General features: G+C 41.0%; 1 pseudogene; it reads left to right on the forward strand.

Moving 5' to 3' along the window:
• The window catches only part of LOC128850941 (uncharacterized), a 57,740-nt pseudogene extending 39,936 nt beyond the window's left edge, over positions 1–17,804 (forward strand).
• The last annotated feature ends 281 nt before the right edge of the window (positions 17,805–18,085 follow it).

Below are 18,085 nucleotides of genomic sequence, written 5' to 3' on the forward strand. Positions count from 1 at the left end.
AATGGAGCCTCAGGAGGAGATGAGGAGGAAGTAGAAAATGGCAAACAAGAAACAGAATCTTGTGGAATCTAATCTAGGAGCCACTCTCTGTATGTGTGACAAAAGCCACCCTAGGGCTGCCTAACTAATCACATCACTAATCACAAGATTATTTTGCATATCTGTTAGGGTCCTGACTATCATGATATTAGCTCATCTCTTCTTCCCCTTGACACCACTCCAAGCTCTGTGCTTGTATTTTAGCAAAAAGGATTCATTATTTTGGATGACCATGGGTCTCTCTCAGTTGCACCATTCGTTGGACATAGGCTTAGATTTTAAGTCCTCAGAAGTAACTTCTTAAACTCCCTTGATTCCAGTGGGATTATGTATAGCCTAACATCCTGCTTGCTCCAAGGAGGCTTGGGTGAATTCAAATGTTCGTGGGCAGAAGCTTCCTGGTGAAGGACTTCTGATTACTGGTTTGTTTTCAGTATGTGGATGAATTGGGGGTTTCGTTTTCACACGGGTAAGCTATCCCTTGAGTAGTCCCACTGGAACTGTTTGCATCAACACTTTAATTCTGTTGTAAGAAAGAAGTTCTCCATCTGCTTCTTCTTTGAGGACTGGTGGATCTGTCTGTTAGGCATCCAGGACAAGACTGGGACTAAGTTTACCTGGCTGTCTCAAAGGAGAGCCTGTCATTCTCCCCTCTCCTCCAGAGCATGTAGCAGTGGAAATGGTTTGACGAGGCAAGGTGGTTTTTGCAGTTAGTGGCTTCTAAAGCCAAGCTATCTCAGGGGTGTCAATTCACGGTTAAAACTACAGAAGGATTTTCCTGTTTTCCAAAGCTAGGAAATAGACTACTTGTAAGTAGGAAGAGGATCATTCATAAGATGGAAAGTGTTGATGGAACTGTCACATTTGCCCTCTTTCAGCTATACCCACAGTGGCCTGGTTATCTGCACTGAAGTCCAGTGAAAAGTCCTGAATGAATTTCAGATGAAGTAATCCAAGTGCCAGTAATAGTTCAGATGTGACACCATGCAGTTTTAGTTTCAAGAATGCATTAGCTCTTTCACAGTGCGGCCAACTTATCCTCCTGTAAAAGAGAGCAGCTGAGAAAATAAAGGGTCTCAGTGGAAAAAGTAGAAGACGTCTACAAGGCGAGGGCATGATTTTCTGTAATGCTTGAGAGATGTCTTGCACAACAAGCTACTGGAAATAGCTTGATAGTATGAGTTTCTCTAGCTCAATGTTTATAGAGATGCTAATAAAGACTGTAAACTATGTCCAAAGACAATGTTTTAGAATGCAGACTTTGACCTTCTGAGGTAGATCGAGATTTTTTTCCTCGTTTTCACACCGGGAATGTTACATCAGTTTGTGGGGTGTGCTGCATAACTCATCAGAGGGGTGCTACTAGAGAACAAAGTGAAACATTGGTCATCCCAATAGCTTGTTCTCTGGCTTGCCTCAGCCAGCTCTTCCCAAGACAAGGCTGCTTTAGAAGGCCTTCCTTGTGCAAGGCGTTCTGCAGTGTGAACATTCTGCACCTAACCTAGCCTGAGGGTCAGCAGCTGGGTCACTGGTCCTTTTCTATTTTAGCAGCATAGACATGGAGTGTATTCAGAGCACCAACCATGGCACCTAACCTAGACTGAAATGATGCCAGACAGGGCTGCCAGGCTCTTTGCAACCAGCAGGAATAAGAACTCAGTGGATGTGGGAAAGGTTATTAAGATCTAGATAGAATGTCCAAAGTTAGTGTTTATCGTAGACAGTCTGAACACGGAGCCTACTCCGTTGACTATACAGGTAGTTGGAGTCTAACAACTAGTTACTGAGTCAGATTCAGTCACTCTTAAGACCTGGATAGCATTTGGCACCTGTATTCTGTGTGTCACATCTTGGCCAGCACCAGGCCCTGACAGGGGTGGCTGTGCAGTCTCATGGCTGCGGTCAAGTAAGGTGATGTCCATGACGTGCAGGCATGCGCTCTGTCAGAGGTGGAGGCCCACTGTTGTTAACACCTGCTGTAGAACAGGCATGTGACACGAGGTCTGCTTTAAGCCTTTGTTATAATGCCTAATGTTGAAACCACAGATCAACAATGCCACAGCACTATTTCTCCTTTAAAACTGAGGCCCAGATCAAACATCCGAATCTCTAATATATCCATTGGCACTGAAGATTTCAAAATTACCTCCTCTCGTTTTTGCTAAATTCACAAACTGTATGTGCTATAGTAATGTGTTACATGGCAGCAAGTTGAAGAATAATTGCTGTAATGTATGTAGCTTTTGTCCCTGCTTTTTATTTTACTGAATTTTCTTATTTTTTAAATTGTGCCTTTTATCATCAGATCTTCTGCTAGATTTGATAACCTCAAGGAAGCCAAGTTTATAGGTTCTGCATCTTAAATCATCCATTTTCTCATTTTCTGAGTGCTGACTAAAGGCTTGCCTTCACATTTACTGGAATTGTTATGAGTTTTTAAAATGTTCTTTAAAGAAAAAAAGAGTAGTTTTCTCAAATAAAATGAAATCATTTCCTGCTGCTTCTGCTGGAAACAGTTCTGAAACAGTTGTTCTGTTGAAACATATTATCCTGTTTAATTGCTTAGTTCCAATGCATGTTATTGGTTTTTCATATGAATATGAAGGATTTGTTTTATTACTGTAGTGCTGGTGTTAGGGAGGTGTAAACCACCCTGATAGAGTAGGGAGTTAGGTCTCACGGATCAAATCAATAGACTTACCTTTACCATCATCTCTTAGAGCAGATTTTAGCCATGAGGTATTTACTGAATTATTCTGGAAACTAGCAGCATGGATTTGTGTGAGGTGTTTGTGCAGTGCTATGCGGAGCTGAGGACTTGTTTCATTTTTGTATACTGGTTCGAGTGCCATTATGGAATTTAGTCACATAGCAGCGTTCTTAGTGCTCAGTTTGGACCTCATAATTATGACTTAGGAGCTACACCAAGAGTTTACAGTCAAGAACAAGGGACTAGAAAGACTATTAAAAGGACACTGCTGAGTGCCTTGAGAACTCCTCTTTTACACAAATAGAAAGCTTTGTATCATCAGTCCTCAACAGATGCATGATGCTCCCTGTTTTGTGCTTGGCACATCAGAAGGGACAGAGCCGTGTTCCCACCCTGCAGGAAGTCCTATACAGTTTTGCTGACAGAAGCTTTCTTGGACCACACTACCACAGATAAGCACACATATTAACATGCTGTGACCACTTTACTGAAATCTATAGCATTATGCCACTCAATTACTACATTAATTAGTTCCATATACTGAATAATTGTAGTTATGGTTAATTCAGTTCTACACAACAACATGTTGTAAGGAAATGGTAAAATTAAATTGTGAAAGCATTATGTCATGCTTGACAAAACTTCAACTGGAGATTCTATTAATGTTTCTGGTTTATATTCACTTTTATATATGCCCATTATAGTGAGCCAGAGAGAATATTTGTTGAAATTATTCCATTCTGTGCAACGCATTATATTTTGGGCAACAGAATATAATGCAGGGAAAAGAGAGAAGAAGTCTGTGAATCTCTACCTAATACTTAACACTGTGCTTTCTTGAAGAGCAGCCCTCAAAGGGTATCTGGATGGAGGCTGGGGTTAGGTTGCTGCCTTGGGCTGAACGGACTTCTCCATATGATACTTCTTAGTCCTACAAATTTCCTGTCCCCAGACAAAGCATTTCTTCCTCTCCTTAACCATCGCCTCAAGAACCAAGATTTACATGTGAAGTATATCTGATATTTGTGTCTCATGAGGTCACACAGTGAAAGAAAAATACCTTCATGTCTTCAAAATGTCCTTGGAGATTGTGTATAGAGACTCACAGAATGCTGCCCATTGGACTGAATATCACTGAGGAGCAATTTCATTACAGACATTTAAAAAAGTATTTTTATTTTGATACCTAAACCTATTTCTGATATACTGAAAGGATTAAACTACAAAATATAATCTGGTCATATCCAGATGCCTCCTCCTACACACCTACCTACTGTATCTCTAGGTAAATACAATATTCCCTATTGACTTCTTTGCGAAAAAACACTGTGTAAGCCTATTCTGTGTCATAATATATACATTTTTATGCTGTATCACTGGCGACAGAATCTGAGTACAGTTATTCGGTTGCCATAGCTGCCAAGAGATGGCTAGTTTGCAATAGCAAAAGGATTTTATTCACATCCACCCACATAGCATGTTGTTTGGTATCCTGGCCCGATACATATTTGCAGGAGATGGATGTACTAACCAGGGATTTTGTGGGTGTGCTTGGCACTGAGGTAGAGGGATCATACTCACCTCTGCATAAGGATTTGGCCCTAAATTAGAAGTGACCTGAGACCTTCCAGGACACCAATCATGTTTTGCCACATCTGGTGATTTGGGACCCAAAAGGGAGAGCAAACTGAGCAGGTCAGCAGCAAGCACGGCTTTGCAGGCATCTGGGAATCAGATGAGACTGTTCAGTCTGGTGTGGCAAACAGGAGAGCAAGGGAGATAAAGGAGATGCCTTTTAAGACAGCCATGGGCCAGGAGCAAGCCTCCTGCAGCCCTGGAGCGGAAACGCTGCCATTGCCTTGTGTGGAGAAACAGACAGACAGCACCGAGACAGGTCCTGATGGCACACCACCAACCCCAACTCGGTGAGAACTCTGCTCTAAGTAGAGTCAGTGTGGGTCTGGCTGTACAGTCCGTGCAAGTTCACTCATCCCATCAGGCCTTGTGGAAAGGGAAAATTGTGGCTTGCAGAGATGCATTTGCTGTGAACCGTTTACTGGATGGAGTTTTGAGGAAGATGGAAGGTGTGTTGCCAGGAAACAGGAGGGGAAAGGAACTCTTTTGCTGCTGTGATTTACTAGATGGCTGGGTTAATGTGGGCGCTGCATCTCGCTAGATGGTCATTGCAAGTTTTAATTAATGGTTAAGCCATCTAAATCTTTCCAGATGGGTGTTTTTTAAATTTGAATATATGAATAAATACAGCTATGAGGCTTGAGCCCAACTCGGCATTTTCAATTGTAATTCAGAGCTGGCAGGATAACTTCCATTTTTGATTAGTATAAATCTAATTGCGAAGGAGTGGCTGACTTTCAGAACCTGCACTGTATTACAAGTCATCTGAGGGTAGGAATCAGGCTAAATGAGCCTGATATAATGATTTATTTACAGCAACTCTGATACTTTTAGTAATCCATTATAATTGTGTAGACAGAGACTTCATTATCCCTTCACATACCTGTGATCCCTTCAAGGGCTAGGAGATACAGAGGAAGCCCACAGAGAGGTGAGTACTCAGAAGGATTCATTCTGCAAGGTGCTGAGCAGGCTGCACCTCTCATCAAGCAGAACAAGGTATTCGGTTCTCTCCACAGTTTCCTCCTGTCAGTTATTCAAGTCAGTGGAATATCACCAAATTTATTTCATTTAGAGTATAATAAGGAAAGGTTGTTAATTTCTGTTGGATAGCTAGAACAAACCTCTAATTGAATCAAAGTCAATATAAGCAAATATTTTTATTGGGTTGCGAGCACATGGTCTGAATATGCTCCTGTACATGTGCATAGCTATCGTAGTTTAGGGCAGGGAGGCATTTTTAGCTGCTACAATATTAGTTAAACCTGTAAGAATTTCTTCATTCTTTTGAAAAGTATTTCTCTTTCCATTTAAAAGAGCTTGGTGTCTTTTTTTGACTAAAGTCTATACATTTTTTCAAGAGTAAATTACATTCCACAAGCTTTGTCATGTCAAGCCCCAAACATGGGCTGAACAGTAATAGCATTTCACACCCCATTCTGCCTTCTAAATGAAGACTACACTTCCAAAATCAAAGGTTTTCCCTGGAAAAATTGAGCTTTTTGTTATTAGAAACTCCAATTTTCCTCTGAAATCAAGGTGGGTGAGACCTTTTGACTAACTGTAGTTGTGCCAGTTCAGCTTGCAGAAAAAGTGCTGGTTAGTGCAACCCTTTCGTATGTCCCTCTCATAGTTCAACAACAGCAGCAAAAAAAAGGCATCAGCAGTCCTGACTTAGTGGCACTTAAGGCCAACATGCTTCTGCCAGGAACATCTGTCCTCATCCACTGCCTTTTCTCCTCCTTTAGGAGACAGTCTGCTGAGAGCACGTACTAAATCTGAAAGAAGGTTTGAAACCACATCCAAGCGTAGGGTTCCTTTGCTTCATACCCATCCTTGTTGCTTTTCAAGATAATTAGGTAGGCTGATGCAGCGTTATTCAAGGGGTCCAAGCACAGGGCAGGATTGCTGGTGGCCTGTCTAAGGCTAGAGAAGTAGGATGAAGAGTCATAATTGATCCTTGCTTGTTGCAGGTAGAAACTCATTTTTTAAGCTGCTGTTAAAGTTAAACAAAGTTTAAAAAAAGTTAAAAAATAAAAAAGGATAAAAGTTCCTCAGGGAACGGATGAGCAGAACAGCCAGTTAGCACATCTATCTATCTGCCAGTCCTAAGTAGTTATATTGACATACATTAGGACTCTGAAATGGGAGCAAATATACAGAAGTACTACGTCTACACCCTCAGCTGATTGGGACAGCATAGAGAAAGCAAAACCACTCGTCTCGTTCAAATAATGTTCGTTCAAAACAAAAATAAAGCTGGTCAGCAAAGAAACCCAGTAAGATAGCAAAGTGGAGGATTTCTAATGTGGGCCAGGCAGCAATGCTCTTCATCCCACATTAAAGTCTAGAAAGCTGGCAAAGCATTCTGGCTTTGGACACATCACTGCATCAGGTGCCTTTAGAAATCTCAGCCTAAATCATTGCCATGGCCAGATGGGAACCGTTTTATGCTGTCTTTTTTAAGCCATCTCTGAGCTGTTCTATCACTCACATCAACATCCAGTTCAGAAAAAGCAACCTGCATTGCTTTTTTTTAATAAAAGAAAAAAAAAAAAAAATAAAAGCTAGGATTGTTTTTAATGCTTTAACATGGGTGTAGAGAACAAGAATACACCATTAAGAATACTTAATCTGTGTGGATTCCTAAATGATGATTTGACAAAGGGAAGTGGTACAGGTTAATACGACTTTAATATTATACCTATCAAAGACTCCAACATTAAGTGACGGCCATAAAGAAGCTAGCAGTTCTCGGATATCACTTTTCCTGGGATCTTTAAGTCTGCATGTGATTCACACCAATATGAACTCTTTCAACTGATACGCTCTTTCTAGCTGAGAATCAGACATTTTCTTGGGTAATGTGACCAGGATGACAGGTGGGGGAAATGAAACTAAATCTATTATCAGTTGATTACACATGTGGTCCATTGCTGCAAGGCCACACAACCCTAAAAGGGCTGAAGAATCTGTTTGGGAGAAGCCTTCTGCAGCATGTAAAAGCTAGTTTAGCCACAGACATAGCAGCACTAGTCAAAACAGCAGAAGGCTGTAAAACTGACTGGCCTTTGCCAAGTGTGAATGATGGGCTCTGTAGGTACCATTCGCAATTAAAAGCTGGAGCTGCTGAGCCTTCTTTTGGCAGTCAGCATCTCCCAATGACATGGCACTACTTCTGCTGGGATTAGTGACAGTAGCAGCAATCCTGTCTTATATATCAGGGTTACGGGTTCAGCCAGGAGAAGTAAACTGTTTGGCTGCATTCAGCATCTTTCCCTTTCTTCGTCTTAGAAATGTAAATGGTGCAACCAGTAATGGTTTTGTCCTACAACAATCTTTTTTGCCTGGGTCCTAATCCTTCCTCGGTGATACTAAAACATTTGGTACCCATTGAACTCATGCAACACTCGGAAATGCCACTGGAAGCATCTCCAGGAGGTGCTGCTAGATGTGCTCTTTCAGGAAAAGACTGCAACCCTGCTTAAATAGTGCTGCAAAGCCCAGGATTCCCAGCTTTCAAGTTGCTGCAGACGGTGGACACAGAAGATGTAATGCCTGACCAAAGACCATGGCTACCAAGCAAGCTGGCGGAAAGGACCAATAGCTCATTAGTACGTTTACTCTATGTTTGTCTGCATTTAACGTTTCTGTGGTTAATGGTCGCAGAAGGGGATGGACAATTTCTCAGTGAAGAAATTCACATAGAAAGTATTAAACGTATTGCCAGTACCTGTTGGTGTGTTCACAATCTCCGCTGAGAAGGGCGCAGTTCAATATCCATAAGCTTCCTCAGGTCCTCCAATCCTTATTGTGTGTGTGTGTGGTGACAGCCCCTAAGCCTCTCCTCATAAGCCCTTCCAACTCCAGCTTTATCCTCCAGGCTCTGATTGCTTTAGGTTAGTGATGTGCATAACAATGCCAGCAAGCACTTACCCAGTGAGCACGGTTGCTGGAGGCTGAGCTCATATCAGTTGTACAGCGTTTCCCTCATACGTTTGCTGTCATAAAACTTCATGGTCCTGTAGAGATGACACTTCTGCCCTTGCTTCAGGACCCATCAGAGAAAGGCTGTGCATAGCAATTTGTGAACAATAGGAGTGAATTTGCATCTGATTCAAAAGTAATTTCAGATGGCTTTGAAAGATTTTGGTTTTTTTTTTTTCCTTCTTCCACTGTTCTCTTGCAGGGGGGGTTTTATTAAATGAAGCAGGAAATAAAAACAAGGATGAAAACAATGTAGTGAGGGTTATATTGGAACAATTTAACCATTTAAAACCACTTAGAGCGTTTTTCCATGATGCAATGCTTGTTAGGCACCCCGTGTGTTACCTCCAAAAGGTTTATACTTTTGTGCAGCAGATGGCAACCTCATGAAAAATGGCAGCTCAAAGTCAATGTGTAGAATCATGCCAGTGCAGCTCTTCACCTGCTGGAGATAACAAGCCCAAATATGAGGCCAGGAAGAAAGAAGCAGTAAAGAATTTTTGGCAATTTTTATTAACGTTAGTAAATCTGAGGGTTCCTTAAATTCAGTTGTTGACTTCTATGGCCAAGCACGATAATGATTAAGGCTTTGCTGGTTTACATTAGTTGGAAATAAAAGCTTGGGAAGTGCTTTACCAGATTTATAAATATTCTGTTAGTCTTGAACACTGCGTATAAATGGGAAAGATGCAAAAGGAGGAGAAGGATATTGAATTACACCAATAAAATCCTCCAGCTGGAAAAGCTCAAGAAATGTGTAGAGATTTCTCGAAGTCAGAAATGAGTTCATTAAAAGATGCACCAGAAGTAATGAGATATGATAATGAAGGGATCAGTCTGGCTCCCTTTTTGCCTCCTTAAAAAAAAAAAAAAAAAAAAGATAAGTGAATGGAGGAGGGAAGGAGGACTTGTAGAAAGGGCAGGGGAGAACCTGCATCTGCTCCACTCCAGTAACAAAGCCCTTTTTGTCCTGAAGTAACACAGTAGCTCCATGAGACCCCCACTGAGGCCCTTCCCAATCAAATTCACTGCATGGGCAAGGACACAGAAATATGTAATCCTCCTGTCTCCCTGTCCCTCAAAGCTTCTCTTCCAGCGTCTGCCTTTTCTGTCCATCTTGCACTCCATTTTTCAACCATCTTGAGACTGACTGTACTGCGGGCAATGGCCTGAGATGTTATGAGCCATCTAGAGCTGCCCAGACTGGGAAAGATCTGTAAAAAGAGAGAGAGAGATGACCAGGCCACACAGTTAACTGGGGAAGAGAGCCAGAAAACAGAGCAATAGCTGTTGTGGCTGACCTGCCAGCCCAAAGCATCCATCTGTGACTGACCATCTGCCTTGGATCCTGCAAGCATCGACAAAACACCATATTTTTCCCGAACTCTGCTATCCTTTTTCTCCTCCTTCCTCTTATGTCTGTCCATGACTAGCCACAAACAGGGAATGCAGCATCTCAGGGCAGAACAGAAGTAACCTTGGCCTCTCGTTTGCTTGGCTTATTTTACCAAGTGGCAATATCTGTACACCAGAACACAGAGCTGTGTAGGATTGCTTCTGAATGTAACCTCTTATTCCACAGGATATTAAAGTGTGAGGAAGAACCACCTACTTACAGCAGTGTTTGGTAGAGCATATTATAAGGACATGGCAGCACATAGGACAAATACGATCAGAGATGACGGAAAGGTCACTGGAAGGAAAGGTGGAGGTCTCAAACTATCAGACAAAACTGCTTGTTTTGAGCTTTGTATCATCGAATCCTGACATTTTGAATTGTATTATGCTGTTTTATTTGGAACTAAGGGCAGTATAGACACAGGAGTCACTGCTTAGGAGAGCAAAACAGCTTCATTTCGAGAAGGAATATAAATAAAGAGGAAGCCGAAGAAGGCTGGAAAGACAGAGACAAAGCAGGGTCCATTTAAAGCAAGGTGATCCTAACTGATTTCAGCCCACTGTGTATTCAAAGCTTCTTGTGGCGCGTATGAAATACCGCCCACTGAGAAAGGGACTGATGAGCATTCCCCTCCTATTTCTTTGTTAGTGAAACTGTCCCTAACGACTACAGCAGTGCACATCGCTGCTTAATGCATAAAGCCTGCTGTGTTTCCCTACACAGCCACCCAAGCTGGTAGTATTAAATTCTTTGCACTGTGCTTTGAGTTATCTTGCAGAATGAATGACTTCATGTATAAAACAAACTCTATTCAGCTCTGACTCACTCTCCTTTTTACACAGGAGATGGTATTAATATTAAATTCTATTTCTCCCCAGGAACACTATCATTTCCATTCTGTTGACAAATATCCTAGCAACACAGGGGTAGAGGAAGAGGAGAGAGAAAGTGTGACAGAGAGCTCTGGGAACTGATCTAAGTGTTTTGCACAATCGCAGCCATTGCACTGCTATTTCTTTTGGATAACCATACCTTTGCTGTTTTGCATTGCACACAACTGCTCTGATTCTCCCTGTGAAACCCCTGCCCAGCCTTCAAAAACCATCTCTGCTTGGATGCATAGGGCTGCTGGGAGCTGAAGTGCAAATGAGTAGCATCATGCATCTTAACATCAGGCAGAGGTTTTGGGAAACAGAACATGTCCTTGCTATGAGAATCAGACAGCAGACATCTTCATAAATTCAGAAAGAGCAAAATCCTCTGGAAATGTTTTGTGATTCAAACAAGCCAGCTTCAGCTGTGATAATAAGACAGAGGCGAAACATCTCATTTAAGTCCTAATGAAAAGGAATTACAGTGTCCCACTGACTTTGATCAGGGGTTTGTGGGCTATGAAGTCTGTTGAAAATCTTGAAAATCTAAAAATCACATTTTTTTAATATGATCCCTCAACCCTAGTAACTTTTTGTACCAATTTGCTGTGAATGAGTGAGCGAGAATGTAACTCTCCAGTAAGTATATTGCAAGATATTCATAGGCAACACCTTATACATTTGCATAAATATTTGGAATGTGTATCTTCACAAAGACAAAACAAGCCAAGGATTGTCTGTCAAAAGTGTGCTGTAAACAGTACCAGATAATTGATGTATTTGGGATGATCTGCATCTAGCTGCAGTGGAGAAACTGCAATTTTGCAAATAGAAAGCATTCAGAAACGGAATCCTTTACAAAATTTTGTGGTGAGACTGAAGATTAGGTAGAAAACTCTGTTTACTTATTTCCCCTTGTTCTGCAGAATTAATACAACATTTCTCATCCACTGCTTTTTACTGCAAAAGACAGAGAACACATATTGTTTTGTAGTATTTGGAAGTAAAAGCAGCTTTCTGAAGTCAAGAGCACTTTTGCAGACATCAAGAAGCTCATCTAGAAGGAGTTTTGTGATGTGATTTTTAGACCACGGTCTCCTACACTGTGTGTAAGAGGCATCTACTATGCCTGGGAACATGCCCTAGAGACGATTTCCAAGACAGTTTGACAAAAAACTGCCAGACACATAGGTCTCAGTGACTGCTTAAAAACCACCCACTCTGCTCATCTTAGGAAAGACCTAGATTCCAGTCTGCGGTGTCTGTGTATCCTCACCAAAACGTATCCCATCCCCAATTAAGAGTAATGTTAAGGAAAAGATTTCTCTGGGCATTTGTCACCTGTATTTGTATATGGGCAGGATGGAGGTCATATCAGCCCCTTTACTAAGTATTTCAGTTTTAAATATGTGCATCAGTGCAAATGTGCCCTATGCCTCAGTGCTTTTTTTAAAGGACCAGGGAAGTTACTTGTACACAAGGATGTTTGAATGGGATTTAAGAACGAGATAAGAGGCTATATAGACTGAACAGAGCTTGAAAAGCTTCTCAGCTCTGTCCCATAAAATTATTTTACCAGCAGACCTCATTATTGGCATTATATGAAATCCTTCTCCCAAAGGGACAGTTTATGTGAAGTCTCTGTTAGGTGTCGCCTTCCAGCTGACACAGGGATGAACGGGCACTTACCTACACCAGAGTACGCAAAGAAAATTACATAAATGTCCCAAAGTCTCCACACGCACAGCTGTCTAGCCTCAGAAAGAAACTTTACAGTGCTGGCTGAAATGTTAGGGTGATGGTTCTGTCCCATACTGCCTCCCATTCTGAGACAGGAATTTGCCCTCTGGACCCATATGATTTCTCAATGAATTGTTCAGATTAAGGGCCTAATACACAAAGAAACGTCAAGCAATGCATACAAAGGTATTGGGATGACCAGATCCCACCCACCTGTGTTTGAGGAAAAGCACTTTTACAACAAAGGCTTTCAGCTATAACACTGAAACGGTTTTATTTTCTAGAACAAAGAATCATGCTGTCAAAAGCTGGCTTAATATAAATACCTCAAGGACAAAGATTTCTCTCCCTAGATGGAATAAAGGATCAAGGAGAAGAGCACATATCCATAAAACTGGTGTCTATCTCTTTTTTACCGTATCTTTCCTCAGATCCCTGTCAGTTTATTAGTAAGAGGGTAGGGTTTAATATTCTTTGCATGTTTTAATACCCCTTCATAGCTGTTATGCATATGTGTATGTGAGTTTGTGTATGTGCATATTGATGTGTATCTATGCATTTATACATACACATGCTTTAAGTGTATGTTATATGTAGAAACACATTTATACATACCTACAATTTTCTGTCCTATTGAGGCATCATTTTCATTTGTATCTATTCTCTGCGCCTTCTCTATCTCTTTACTGCTATAGATGTAAGTTTTTCACACAACAGATATGATTTCAACATCTTTTACACCAGTGTCGATCCACAGCCACTCCAATGATCAAAATTAAATGACTCTGGGTATTTCTTTTATGGGACAGTGAATATCAAAATACAAGCAAACTGGTACTGTTTTTTTCTCCATCTCCAGCACAGATCCACTTTGCAGTTACTAAGGCAGAAGGTCTGAGGAACATTTTCATACAAAGTAAAATGAATTTAATGTTATTCTGACCTTTTCAGAAAAGCACTTATGGGAGAGCAGAGGTTAGAGGCAATCTGCGTGTGACCTTGCCCCTGTCCAAGCTTTCCTCTTGCAAAGCTCTGGAAACTGTCATTAGGTCCTATGGTTTATTTGCCCAAACCAGATCCTGTGGTTTATCTGAACCTATCTCTCAAACCCAGAAGCCAAGCAATTTCCCTGAGAGGGACTCCCTGCATAAGGATGGGTTGCTTTAAGGGTCACAGAGGATGCCAAGAGAAGGTGGAGACTTCTCCTTCATGTTGTTGAAGTTATATATGAGAAGAAACATACGACAGGCAGCCAAGGCAGACCCAATTGTGCAATCAGCTTGGCTTGACTAGCCTTTGGTGGCCTGACAGTGTATCAGGGTAGAGAAACCATGACCTCGGAATTGCACCCTTGTCCTGCCTCAGAGGAGAAAGACTATGTAACATGCTGGCCGTTTCTGCTACAGATGCAAGGGCAGCCCCATAGCTGACTCCAGTGCCTGGGATGATTTGAGATCCCAAAGCACTCAGAGAGATCTGAAATTGTAATGTGTGAATCTTCTCTCAGAAAGCAGAAAAGATGGAATGAGAGCAGGAGCATATTTATTATACCTTCCTCCTCTTTTTTTTTTGTCTGGGCTCATGCCAAGCACATCTGGCCAAAGTGAGGGGAAATGTGGTTTCCACAAGATGAAACTTCGAATGGATACAAGCAGTTTCTAAGGAGACTTGCTCTATAATTGTAGAGGAAATTACAAGCTGAATCATCTGTGGTTTGGGGAGAAAAATCAATGATATTTTGTAAGTTGAACCCAACTGTGCTGACTGCTTACCAAGAAGGAAACTGGAAATAAATCAATTCCAAGAACTTTCAACAAAAATTCATCTTAATTCTTGTCTGATAGATCTACTTTGTTCTTCCTTTCTAAAGCAATGTGATGTGGCAGCCTGAAATGCCTATTACTATTGCAGAGACAGGGCCTCTCCAGCAAAGACGGAATAATACACTACGCTCCAGGCCTGCCCAGCCACTTGCTACTGAGTCCTGAGAAAGCACGAAGGACAGCACACCTTTCAGGGCTGGCCTCATGAACCTGCTTGTGTCTCTCCAGCAGGCAAATCCAAAGCAGAATCCACAAACTGATGCATTGCATCGTGCATTGAAATGGATTGCTGAAGCACAGCTGCACCCACTGGACCCTGTAATGACAAATTAATTCGGCTTATAACCTAGATGGCATCTGACTCCTAAATCAGTGTTCTCCATATGCTGATGCTTTACACGTTTTTGGGGTTTTTTTTTTTTTTGAGGACAAAGGAAAATAAGCAAGACACTGAATACCTACTAGCATTTGCCCTTCATTTCATAGTTTTACTTTACTGAATGTTCCTGTGAAACGCTGAACTCAGCTTAGTTAAATCAGAAAAGATAATAGGGAGATAATACTCTTTCTCCTAGAAAGATAAGTAAGAGTTTCCTTTTGTGTTTATTCTATATTTCTTTCTTGTGTTGAACTCCACGGTCAAACATTGCAATGTCCAGTTCTTGCCCCTAATCTTTGGCAGACTTTCTACTGCACATAATGTAATTCTTATCCCATCTCAACAGGACTCATCTGCAAAACAGACCTGCCAAACTCTGTATCAGAAAAGATGTATTAGTTACAAAGGTCCCTGTTACTTGCTCCAAAGAGAATCACATGGACCCAAGCTGAGGTACTGGCTTCTTTGAAACAGGAGCATTCATAATCTCATCTCTGCTTCCCATAGTTGTCTTTCTTGTGCTTGACTCTTTTTTCTTCCCTTTCTACTTGTCCTCCTGTGTATCGGTTTTGACCAACAGTACTTGATATTCAGCTCTGTGCTGCTGATGAAGTTAATCACACTCTACTTTGCCACAGGACACACTCAAGTAGCAGCAAAACAAATCCTGTTTGAAAACTGGACCTTGTGGACTTTCAATTCCTTTCTCATGTTATCCTGCCTCGCTTATTATGCCAAGCGTTTTGAGCACATGGTCTATTGTACTTGTGCAGTGAAATAAGGCATATATAACACACCAGTGAAGAGAAGTCAAGGAGGTTCCTGAGGATCCTTGATTGTAACAGAACACAAAAGTGATGTGTTGTAGTTGAGGGTTTCTCTCTCTGCCTCCCACACTCCATACCTCATGATGCCTACAGGACTGGACCTTTCTCTGTGATTTATCAAATCCCTTGTGAGCAGCAAAACCTTTTTTTAACTTCACAAGAGGTACTTGCTAAAAGACATTCTGGCTTCACGTGCTACCTTCTCAGATTATATCTGGTGAGCTCTGTAACTTGAAGCCCTATACTAAAAATACTTGCTGTATCTCAGAAGCCAAACACAAATAATTCTGTAAGTGTTTGCCTTGGGCAATTCTATAAGTGTTTGCCATATTCCTCTTGGGCCATGTCTGCAGGAGTGTATGAAATTTAAATGCCTAAGGATGGTGAAGAGGGGAGAGCTACCCTGAGCCTACACACCTGTACAATGTGTGTTGTTGCTTCAAGGCACAAATGAAAGATTAACCTTCCCTAACAAATGAAAAGGCAGACTCTTGAGGGTCCAATCTGTTTGGAGAGACTCAGAGTGAAGAACTATTGCTGGGGACACAAGAGAGAAGCACTATAAATAGCATCCTTTTGAAGAAGTTCTTCTGATCTCTCCATTTCTGCTCACGTCTTCTTATACTTATTCTTTTCACCGTAAGTTTCATTTTGCCTGAATTCACCTGCCAGCAAGATAGAAAGACTTAGGCTGTGCTGTTCAGTAGGGCCCTCCAATGCCATCCACTTCATCCCACTTGCCCTCAATGCCTTTCTTACACTGAGTGTATGATAGTCTGGAGATACTTCCTGTTCTTTACTGGCTGTGCAGAAAGGTCACATAATTGTTTACACTATAGGTCCAAATTATCTCTTCCTGGTTCCCATTGCTCAAGGTTTTGTGTTTTTTTCAAGAAACCTTCCTCTCTGTTCTTCTATTTTTCCATCTGTGATTTACCTCCCTTTGAAAAAGCAAGCTCTCCACGTATTTTCCTGTCATTTCACATTTCCACTTCTATTAGGTTTCCTCTTCTTGCGCTTTATTTTATGTCCCTGTCCATTTCTAATCCCCAGTAATTTGTTCCAGATTTTCCTTTGCTTACCTCTTATTCACAAAGCTCTTAGCCACTTCACATCTTCTGTGTTTAACCTTCTCTACTGTGCAGAAAACATGAGAGACTGAAAGAGAGAGAGGTCACCTAAGTAACATTGCCAGCAGAGATGAGAATTAATTCCTTCATGAACTTGCACAGGGACAGAAGGGAATCCAGTTCTTGACAGGAGAGCTTACCAAATTGCAAGTGTTCCATGACCAGAAATGAAAACAAACATCAACTGAAAGAACTTTATGACTCAACTGATCAAAAAAATTCTATTATGAAGAAAAGCTTTTATTTTCAAGTTAAAAACTTCTGGGTTTTCTGTTTTGTTTTGTTTTGTTTTGTTATCTTTCAGTGGTTTTGTGAGGTGCAGATGGAGGAAGATGGGATCCTTAGGAAAAAATATTGACAAATCGATCAACATCCTATTCCATTTATACCATCTAAAAAAGGAAATTTGAGGTACAAATTTCAAAGGAGAAGCTGGACGGTGGATAATAAGTTCTCTATTTAATCTCTATTTGGCAGAAAGTCAGGTTGCTAGACTAGAGCTGGCGTTACAAAAAGCTTGCATGAATATCTTTTTCAGATTCTTTTAATAAATTCATTCTGCATGTCTTCTTACTTCCAAGTATCCCAGCCAATGAATCTACTGGAGGTATTGCTGAAATAGTGATTTAGAATTAGCATTGCAGAATAGCTAAAGTTAATGAATTTCAGATTTGTAAATGTGTGTTGGAAGAAGAAACTTTATTCTGTAACTTTTACCCATGTAACAGGGTACAACAACGACCTGTGTGTCCATCCCGAACTCTCAAATTCTGAATGTCACCTACTTGCAATGAATTACTCATGAGTGCTATAGTCTATTCTGAATAACAAATATATTCAAGAAAATTACAATTTATTTGAGAACAATTCACAAAGAGAGGATGAGGTGAAATTAATCTAATATGGAATTAAAAATGAATTATTCATGCAGCTCTACAGGATAATGATATCCCCACAAGCAATAACTGTATCGACAACCGTGTGGGAGAGGGGCCCTATTCAGTCCTTCTCACATCCCCACAAACATAAGCTTGCTAAACTGCTTTAAGAATTTAATAGAAGCCTGCAATTTCTGTTAAGACTTTAGAGTTATTTTTTTTCCTGCAGGGGTCATTTTTTAAATGGAGTGATGGATCTCTGACAACCTTCATCCACAGGCCTCTATTATCCTTTCTCGGAGCTGCTGGAGGACTAGCTAATAGACTGCTTAACATAAAAGTTAGCCTGACCCTGAATATTGAAGTTAAGAAAAACCTGGGGTAATTTATGATCCACACAGTTTACTTTGCTCTTGAACCTCTGCTATCTCTGTGGGATGAGTATTTCTAGGATTAACTAGAGAAAGCATCATCGTATTAAAATGTTGCCCAAAGCTGGAATGTACATACTATGGAAATGCAAATTAAAAGAAAATTGGATTTCCAGAGAGTGAGCTGAGATTGAATGATTTCATGTCAGGAGTGAATAAGTTCCTTCTTAACATCTTCTTGTTTTCCTTTGTGGTCTCTCTTTCTCTTTGTTTCCAGGCAAGGGTGAATGGGATG

This window comes from Cuculus canorus, chromosome 1 (assembly GCF_017976375.1).
Source record: "Cuculus canorus isolate bCucCan1 chromosome 1, bCucCan1.pri, whole genome shotgun sequence".
NCBI classification, from domain to species: domain Eukaryota; kingdom Metazoa; phylum Chordata; class Aves; order Cuculiformes; family Cuculidae; genus Cuculus; species Cuculus canorus.